Here is a 10,469-nt window from a genome sequence, read left to right as displayed (position 1 = left end):
TTCTTTACTGCTGAGCCATCTGGGAAGCCCAGTAGAATTTTTAAAATATTGATATTAGGGACCATTTATGCTTGTAAAGACCAAAACACAAAGCAATATTGTTAAGAAACATTTTGTCTCCTACAGTAAGTACTGCACGATCCCAGTTTTTATACATGAGGCAATTGAGTGACTATAAGATGAAGTAAAAGTATTCAAATTCACACAGTTTGTAAGTGGCAAAATAGCAGTTTGGACCTAGCCTGTCTCCAAAGCCCATGCTCCTAGCTAATACTCTTAGGGAGAAGAAAAATATTTGTTGAACCATATCAGCCCACAATGGATGATGTTAGGTTAGAGCCATCCATATCTCTTTGGGTAGAAACTATGCTTCATTAGGCATTTTGCCATGTACCAGATGGTATTTATTTAATGAAAAGGTAATGATTATACAAAAAAAAAGCATGGCAAAGATAAGCAAAGCCAGACCCTAGTTAAAGTGGTAAGGATATATTTTAATCAGTAATATATTATTATGACAGGGAAAAGAGTCCAGTGTGAGCTGACTCCAACTTCAATTTGTACAAAGGTGACTAGGCTTTTCAAAGGGAATATGAGGGAAAAGGGAGAGGGGTGAATAGGGGCCAGTATAGCCAGGGAACTAAAAATTACAAAAAAGCAGGAAGGGAGGTGTTCATGTGAAACCCATCTGGGTTTCTAAGGGATACTTATTCAAGTTAGATTTCTACCCTCCCACAAAGGATAGGAGACAAGGTCCTCTCCTCAGGCATTGGCTGGAACAAACAGTAAATTGTTCTGAAAGACTTGAGTGTTCTTAGGCAATCACTTTAACGGAATTTAAGGTCATCTTAGGAATGCAGCCTTTAGTTAGAAATTATGTCAGTTTTTTGTTTGCAACTATTGTCCAGGTTAAGGCCTGGTTCAGAAGAGAGCTCAGAGGAATCTGACTAGAGTTTGATCAAGGAGAGAATGTTTTACAGGAACCATCATTATTTACTTATATTTTTATTGAAGTATAGTTGATTTACAATGTTGTGTTAATTTCTGAGGTACAGCAAAGTGATTATATATATATGTATATATAAATATTACATATATGTATGTTCTTTTTTGTATTCTTTTCCATGATAGTTTATTATAAGATATTGAATATGGTTCCCTGTGCTATATAGTAGGATCTTATTGTTTATCTGTTTTATATACAATAGTTTGTATCTGCTAATCACAAACTCTTAATTTATCTTTCTCCCCCCCATCCCCTTTGGTAACTATAAGTTTGTTTTCTATGTTTGTGAGTCTGTTTCTATCTTGTAAATGAGTTCATTTGTATCATATTTTAGATTCCACATATAAGCGATATCATATGGCATTTGTCTTTCTCTGTTTGACTTACTTCACTTAGTTTGATAATCTCTAGGTTCATCCATGTTGCTGCAAACGGCATTATTTCATTCTTTTTTAAGGCTGAGTAGTACTCCATTGTAATATGTACCACATCCTCTTTATCTATACATTTGTCTATGGACATTTAGGTTGCTTCCATGACTTGGCTATTGTAAATAGTGCTACAATGAACATTGGGGTGCATGTATCTTTTTGAATTATGGTTTTCTCTGGATATATGCCCAGGAGTGGGATGGCAAGATCATATAGTAGCTTTTTTTTAGTTTCTTAAGGAACCTCCAAATTGGCTGTACCAATTTATATTTCCACCAACAGTGTAGGAGGATTCCCTTTTCTCCATATCCTTTGCAGCATTTATTGTTTGTAGACTTTTTGATGATGGCCATTCTGACCGGAGTGAGGTGATACCTCATTGTAGTTTTGATTTACATTTCTCTAATAATTAACAATGTTGAACATCTTTTCATCTGCTTTTTGACCCTCTGTACATCTTTGGAGAAATGCCTATTTATGTCTTCTGTCAAGGGCGATAATTATAATAGCAAGTGAAAAGGGAATGATCACTGTAGTTCCTATGCATTAGATAGCTTGAATGTTAAAATAATTACTTGGACATCCAAGATAAATTATTTCCCCTTTTATGAACTCAAGGTGCTTTTTAGATGGGAATCACATTGCTCTGCGCTCTAGGTTTTACTGGTTAGGAGGCAGGGATGGTCTGATAGGTGAATACAGAGGAAAAATTCCTGGAAACCTGCAGCATGTACTCTTGAATATGGCTCCTTTTAATCAGCGTAATGTACATGTGTGTGATTTACATTATTGTCTACAGTTCTAGATTATTCATTCTCATCACTGTATAGCATTATATCATGTGGATATTACACAATATATGTATCTAGGGGATTTACATATTTTAATTATTATGAATAATAGTACTATGAATGTTCCTTTACACATCTTTTTTATGAACATTTATTAATATTTTCACTTCTGAACGTATACCAAAGAATGGCATTTTTAAGTCATAGAGTATGAATATTTTGAGTTCAGTAGAATTCTAGCAGTTTTTCAAAGTGGTTGTTCAGATCTATACCCCTAGTAAACTGTGAGGGAATTCTACTTTCTGCAAATCCTTGTTGACACATGATATTTTTTCTTTTTCAGTTTTGTTGTCCTGGAGGGCACGTAGTGGTATCTTGTTGTGGTTTTAATTTTAATTTCTCTGTTTTAATTTCTCTTTAACTGTCTCTGAAGTATTAAGTCTTTTAATCTAAAGAAGGTCCATCCTCATTTTTTCAACCTTCTAATTTATGTGCTGAATAAACTGGATCTTTTGTCCTATGGAGTATGGATTTTGGATTTTGCTAATTATGTCTTTATGGTATTGCTTATTATGTTCCTCTGACCTCTGTTGTCTTTAAGTTGATAATTAGGTTTAGAGGCTTGTTCAGAGTAGGCTTTTTGGCAGAAGTTCCTTAGATGTGCTATTGTTTATTCCTGTAGTATTCCACCATGAGATTCATTGTTTCTGGTCATCTCTCCTCTTGTGACATTAAAACTGATCACTGAATTGGAGTACTGTCAGCCTGATTGATCCATTATAAAATTTCCCATGTGCTTTTCACCTCATGTTTTATGCAGTCTCTGAAGATCATTGCCTGATTCTGCATTTCAGTAAAGGTTGAAAAATTGTCATTCAGTCACTAAGTCCTGTCCAAATCTTTGCGACCCCATGAACTGCAGCACACCAGGCTCTTCTGTCCTCCACTATCTTCTGGAGTTTGGTCAAATTCATGTCCGTTGAGTCAATGATGCTATCTAACTTATTGATGTTCTAATTCTAATTTCTTCTGCATTCATTACCTAGATTGCTATCAAATAAATGTAACCTCAGCAACTTTTAGGTGATGCTGAGCTATGGTATGCACAAAAAGGGATGAATGAATGTTTAAGTCTTTTGCAGTATTTCTACTATTTAAAAGAATAGTTTGTTTCCCTAGGTTTCTCCGAAGCTAAGTACTGAGTTAGTTTAGTTTTGTTTTTTGTTAGCATGCCATCATGAACTCATATATGCTTATATTTGATATGTTTTAATACATTGAAGCCATTAATCTTTCTGCTCCTGAAAACATTCAATGTTTGGCTAGTGGGAGTTCCTTCAGCTTGGCTTCTGAGTCTTTTTGACATGCTTTCTGATATGATAGTTTGGTCCAAATTGATATCTGATATGTTCCTTAACCTAGACCTGGTTTCAGACATTTCTTCACAAAAGTCTAGTTCCTTTGAGTGGGAAATGATATTAGAGGATTCAATCATGGTAGTAGAGGTACACACTGATACTAGGTTGGTCACTGTTTCTTGATCTTTTCAATTCATGGAACCAGTGAAAAAGTATTGTATTTTTAAAATTTATTGTTTTCCATAGAGTTTATTTCTTAGAGTGGTTTTAAGTACACAGCAAAAACTGACTGAGAAGTACAGAGAATTCTCATATACCCAGTGCCCCTACACATTTGTAGTCTCATTTATCAACATCATTCACCAGAGTGGTACATTTCTTATAATTGATGAACCTATATTTAACACATCATTATCACACAAAGCCCATAGTTTACATCAGGGTTCATTCTTGTATATTTTATGGATTTGGAGAAATGTATAATGACATGTTTCCACTATTGTAGTATCATGCAGAGTAGTAGGCCCTAAAATTACTCTGAAAAGTGAAAATGTTCATTGCAGCACTATTTACAATAGCTAGAACATGGAAGCAACCTAGATGCCCATTGACAAATGAATGGATAAAGAAGTTGTGGTACGTATACACAATGGAATATTGAAGTGAAGTGAAGCTGCTCAGTCGTGTCCAACTCTTTGCGACCCCATGGACTGTAGCCCACCAGGCTTCTCCATCCATGGAATTTTCCAGGCAAGAATACTGGAGTGGGTTGCCATTTCCTTCTCCAGAGTATCTTCCTGACCCAGGGATCGAACCCGGGTCTCCCAAACTGCAGGCAAATGCTTTACCATCTGAGCCATTACTCAGCCATAAAAAGGAAAACATTTGAGTCAGTTCTCATTAGGTGGATGAACCCAGAACCTATTATACAGAGTGAAGTGAGTCAGAAAGAGAAAGATAAATACTGTATTCTAACACATATACATGGAATCTAGAAAAATGGTACTGAAGAATTTATTTACAGGACAACAATGGAGAAACAGACATAGAGAATAGACTTAGGGACATGGGGAGAGGGTGAGATGTATGGAAAGTGTAACAAGGAAACTTACATTACCATATGTAAAATTGATAGCCAACAGGAATTTGCTGTATGGCTCAGGAAACTGAAACAGGGGCTCTGGAGGGGTGGGATGGGGAGGGAGATGGGAAGGAGGTTCAAAAGGGAGGGAATATGTGTATACCTATGGCTGATTCATGTTGAGGTTTGACAGAAAACAGCAAAATTCTGTAAAGCAATTATCCTTCAATAAAAAAATAAATTTTTTAAAGTAATATTATGTAAATACTTCTACAAAATATCTGGACCTATGGACAAATGGGTGGCTTGTGACCTTGGTGAGAGTAAGTTCTTTGAAATCATGGGGGTATAACTGACAGTGCAGTGAGATAAGGGGTTGGTGAGAATGAAGATTGTTTACCGGGGATGCTGAAAACTTTCTGATGTTAATAAGGCATGTATAAAACTCTCTGAGGAAGTTATATTTTGAAGGCAAAGAGGGAGAGAGAGAGAAGGAGAGAGAGTCCCCTGTGTCTGCATAGCTATTAGAAACTCTGAGAGGGTTTTTTTTTTAATCTTCAATTCCAGAACTTCTCAGATGGCCCAGTGACTAAGACTCAATGCTGGGGGCCTGGGTTTGATCCCTGGTCTGAGAAATAGATCCCATGTGCCATAGCTAAGACTTTGTGTGCCACAACTAAGAGTTCACATGCCCCAACTATGACCCATCAGAGCCAAATAGATAAATAAATATTTCTAAAAATCCTCAATGCCATGAAGTTTGAACAAGTTTAAAAATTAATATGAAGGAGCCATCTCTTGTCAGGTTTAACCCGTGGATTTTCCTGTATGTTCAATTCCCTCCTTATCTTCTTTTTCTTTCACAAGAGAATTCATGAAACACTTTCACTGCACAGGATGGGTTCTAATAGATATTTTAAATTATTAGTAAAAATGGACAATTAAGTATTAGAAAATGCTAGTAATTCTTGGACTTGTGCCTCTCAGGGAGGCAGCACATGGCTGAAAGCCTGGTGTGACTTAATCTGAGGGCCCATCCACTTATGACTATTTTCCCATTTGGGACTCTTGTCCCAAATTTTCCTATAGACATATTAACACACGGAGCAATCCAGGAGCAGCAATTAGGCAAACACCACAACTCAGTACCCTGGAGGCATCCCTTACTGAGTTCACCAAGTGAGTCAAAGGGAGGTCGCTCTTCCCAGTGTGGGAAACTGGATTAGTACCAGCATACAGGTATGATGTGAAGCACGTTTTAGGAGCTTTGAGTCTCCCAAGACTAGAGATCTTTCCATCTTTAAAACATTGAAGTCAAGGCATATCAGAGAAATATTTGCTTCCTGCATAAAGATATTTATCTTCTCATCAGGGGAAACAACATCAGCAACAAAAAACATCTGTCTGCAATGGTGCCTTAGCTGTCTCAGCCAGACCCTACTATTGAGTCTTGGCTTTTAAGGAGCCCTTAAAGTCCCATTATATGTCATATACTTTGGGCATGTTTTCTCAATTTCTCCTTGGGATAGCTGTGTGACAAAAGTATCCTGAATCCCATTTGAAAGACAATAAAGCTCAGGCTCATAGCACCAAGTATATATCACCAGACAAATGGCAGGACTGGAATGAAGTTACAAACCTCACCTTAAGCAGGTATACAATCACACTATACTGTACAATTGCACTCATTCACATACTAGCAAGGTAGTGTGCTCAAAATCCTTCAAGTTAGGCTTCAGCAGTACATGAACAGAAAACCTCCAGATTTACAAGCTGGATTTAGTAAAGACAGAGGAACCAGAGATCAAATTGCCAACAGTCATTGGATCATAGAGAAAGCAAGGGAATTGAAAAAAATCTATTTAGGCTTCACTAAGTTAAAGTCTTTGACTATGAGCATCCCAAGAAACTGCAGAAAATTTTTGAAGTGACAGGAATACAGACCAGGTTAACTGTCTCCTGAGAAACCTGAATTCATGACAAGAAGCAACAGTTAGAACAGGATAGGGAACAATGGACTGGTTCAAAATTGGTAAAGGAGTATGTCAAGGCTGTATTTTGTCACTCTGCTTATTTACCTTAAACGCAGAGTACATCATGCAAAATGCCAGGTTGAATGAATCACAAGCTGGAATCAAGATTGCTGGGAGAAATATCAATAACCTCAGATATGCAGATACCACTCCAATGGCAGAAAGCAAAGAGGAACTAAAGAGCCTTTACATGAGGTTGAAAAAGAAGAGTGAAAAAGCTGGTTTAAAACTCAACATTCAAAAAAACGAAGATCATGACATCCCGTCCCCTAACTTTATGGCAAATAGTTGGGGAAAAAGTGGAAAAGTAACAGATTTTATTTTCTTCAGCTCCAAAATCACTGCATATGGTGACTGCAGCCACAAAATTAAAAGATGCTTGCTCCTTGGAAGAAAAGCTATGACAAACCTAGACAGTGCATTTAAAAAGCAGAGACATCATTTTGCTGATCATGTTCTATATAGTCAAAGTGATGATGTTTTCAGTAGTCATGCACAGATGTGGGAGTTGGACCATAAAGAAGGCTGAGTGACAAAAAAATTGATGCTACTGAACTGTGGTGCTAGAGAAGACTCTTGAGAGTTCCTTGGACAGCAAGGAGATCAAAACAATCAATCCTAAAGGAAATCAATCCTGAATATTCATTGGAAGGACTGATGCTGAAGCTGAGCTCCAGGATTCTGGCCATTTCATTGTGAGACCTGACTCATTGGAAATAACTCTTATGCTGGGAAGGATTGAGGACAATAGTAGAGGGGCATAGCAGAGGTTGAGATGTTTAGATACCATCACTGACTCAATGGACATGAGTATGAATAAACTCAGGGAGATAGTGAGGGACAGAGAAACCTGGCCTGCTGTAGTCCATGGGGTAGCAAAGAGTCAGAGGCCACTTTACAATTGAATGTCAAAATAGCTTGTAAATGGCACCTTAACAAATCTAGCTTTCTCTTCAGGTCTGACTAGAGATTGATTCCGATCTCAGATTTAGATATGCCAGAAAATGGAAGATACAGAGAAACTGCTCCCAGTAAGTGAAAAATTCTGGAAAACCCTGGCTAAAACCATTAACCCACATCCCTAACTTCCTTCTCACTCTCCTTTGCCAAGCCCCCTGTTGAGTCACAGAACTGCAATCATGTCTCTGATAACGAGGTGGCTCCCATCTGCATTTTTCTTTTACAAAGAAAATGAGCACACTGTGCTAAGCAGAAGATGATCGTGGAATGTTTTATTTACTAAGGGACGAATTATATTTGTCAAGTTTATATATATTAGTAAAGCAGTCCCACCTCCTGTTTTCCCAAAAAGAACATTGAAGCCATTGACGTATCTCCTTCCTTCGTAAGTGTAGGTTGAAGTGTCCACACGGCAAGATGGGGGTCACTCCCAGACAGCAGGGTGTTCACCCTCCATCACCACCCATCCCATAGAGTCTTCCCAGACCTTCTCCCACTCCCTGTATGTCATACGCTGCCCATGACACTGGACAGAGCCGCCAAGACCCCACTCTGGATCCCCTTCTCTCTTGCACCTCCCACCAGTCTTACCAAACCCTTCAACAGCTGACCACAGCCAACAAGCTATTGAGACCCGGTGTTTTGTCTTCATATGCAAGTGCTGAGTATTGTCTTTTACACTCTGCTCTTACCTCTAACAAGTGTTTAGACAAAATTAGAGTCATCTTGTACATAGGTATATAGGCTGGCCTTTGAAGAAGTGAAAGTGAAGTCGTGAAGTCGTGTCTGACTCTTTGCGACCCCATGGACTGTAGCCTACCAGGCTCCTCCGTCCATTTGAAGAAGAAGATGGTATTTTTTGGCTCTTTGAATGAAAGACTTTATAGAAAAATGTGACTGTGGCAGTAGGATGGTGCCACCTTGTGACAGTACACTGAACTGCAGCTTGAACATCCATGAGCTAGAAGGTGGGAGGGAAGGGCTGTGGCCTAAACCCAGAGAACTTTCAGGAAGTCTGTCTGGAAAAGGGATGCAGACTTGATGCAGGGATACTGAAGTATCTAGACAGAAAGTGCAGCCTCTTTCTATGTTGAGTGGAAAGCTCTATGTGATTTCAACAACAGGACCGTTTTTAAGTTTTAACAAAAAGGTTTTTTTTTACTTTTAAAGATCTCTGGATAAAGAGATATACCCCTCTATAAGCAAAAATAGATTCTTGTCGTTTATAAATATAATCCACTCTAATGGCAAAAAGCGAAGAGGAACTAAAGAGTCTCTTGATGAGGGTGAAGGAGAAGAGTGAAACAGCCGGCTTAAGACTAAAAGAAAAAACTAAGATCATGGCATCTGGCCCCATTACTGCAGGGCAAATAGAAGGGGAAAGGCTGGAAGCAGTGACAGATTTCCTCTTCTTGGGCTCTAAAATCACTGCGGATGGTGACTGCAGCCATGAAATCAAGAGATTTTGCTTCTTGGCAGGAAAGCGATGACAAACCTAGACAGTGTGTTGAAAAGCAGAGACATTACTCTGCCAACAAAGGTTGTGAGTCAAGGCTATGGTCTTCTCAGTGGTCACGTATGGTTGTGACAGCTGGACCGTAAAGAAGGCAGAATGCCAAAGAATTGATGCCTTTGAACTGTGGTGCTAGAGAAGACTCCTGAAAGTCCCTTGAACAGCAAGGAGATCAAACCAGTCAGTCTTAAGGGAAATCAACCCTGAACACTCATTGGAAGGACTGATGCTGAAGCTGAAACTCCAGTATTTTGGTCATCTGATGCAAACAGCTGATTCATTGGAAAAGTCCCCGATGCTGAGAAAGATTTAGGGCAGAAGGAGAAGGGAGCATAAGAGGATGAGATGGCTGGATGGGATCACCAATGCAATGAACATGAACTTGGGCAAACTCCGGGAGATGGTGAGGGACAGGGAGGCCTGGCATGCTGCAATCCATGGAGTCACAAAGAGTTGGACATGACTGGGCAACTGAACAGCAACAGCAGTAAATATTGTAACCTGCTTTATCACTTATTGTGAACATATTTCCATGGGAATTAATATCTATAATAATATTTTAGTTTCTTGAAAACTAAATGTCACTTTTGCTTTTATATCGACAAACTGTTTCATCATATTGTTACTGACCAGGGTTCTAGGCCTTCCTCAATCAATAAAATTGACTAGACACCAGACATGAAATACAGGCATGGCTTTATTGGGGCCCCTATGGCTGCAGGGGGGAGTGAGAACAAACAACAGGTTCCCTTGCTTGCTGCTCCCCACTCCCAGAGGTGTGGCCAGCTCATTCTTTATTTGGGAGGAGGGTAGGGATGTGTTCAGGGGTCAGGCCAGAGGGGTTGCTTTGGTGTTTTGGCCACCCCTTAGGTGGTGTTCGGACTTCCCTGGTGGCTCAGAGGTTAAAGCGTCTGCCTCCAATGCGGGAGACCTGGGTTCGATCCCTGGGTCAGGGAAGATCCCCTGGAGAAGGAAATGGCAAACCACTCCAGTATTCTTGCCTAGAGAATCCCATGGACGGAGGAGCCTGGTAGGCTACAGTCCACGGGGTCGCAAAGAGTCGGACACGACTGAGCGCCTTCCCTAGGCGGTGTTCTGCTTCATGGATCACAGCCTTGTCGTGTTGAAGGGGCTTTAGTAACTCAATGAAGCTATGAGCCATGCTGTGCAATGGCACCCAAGATGGACAGGTCATACTGAAATTATGGTATGCTGTCCACAAGCTTGTAGACCCCAGACCAGTTAAACCTCAAGACTGATGATGTTGATGCTTATTTACTTCACCATCAACCCATC

The 10,469-nt window shown here is 39.5% G+C and overlaps 1 non-coding gene across 1 annotated transcript; it reads left to right on the top strand.

Annotated features, from left to right (window-relative positions):
• The first annotated feature begins 10,057 nt into the window (after positions 1-10,057).
• Positions 10,058-10,130, top strand: TRNAW-CCA (transfer RNA tryptophan (anticodon CCA)). Its single transcript has one exon. It is a non-coding gene; the product is annotated as a tRNA-Trp (tRNA).
• The last annotated feature ends 339 nt before the right edge of the window (positions 10,131-10,469 follow it).

This window comes from Giraffa tippelskirchi, chromosome X, assembly GCF_054371585.1.
Source record: "Giraffa tippelskirchi isolate mGirTip1 chromosome X, T2T-mGirTip1v1.2.pri, whole genome shotgun sequence".
In the NCBI taxonomy this organism is placed as follows: Eukaryota; Metazoa; Chordata; class Mammalia; order Artiodactyla; family Giraffidae; genus Giraffa; species Giraffa tippelskirchi.
This window is presented reverse-complemented; position numbering and strand designations above follow the sequence as displayed.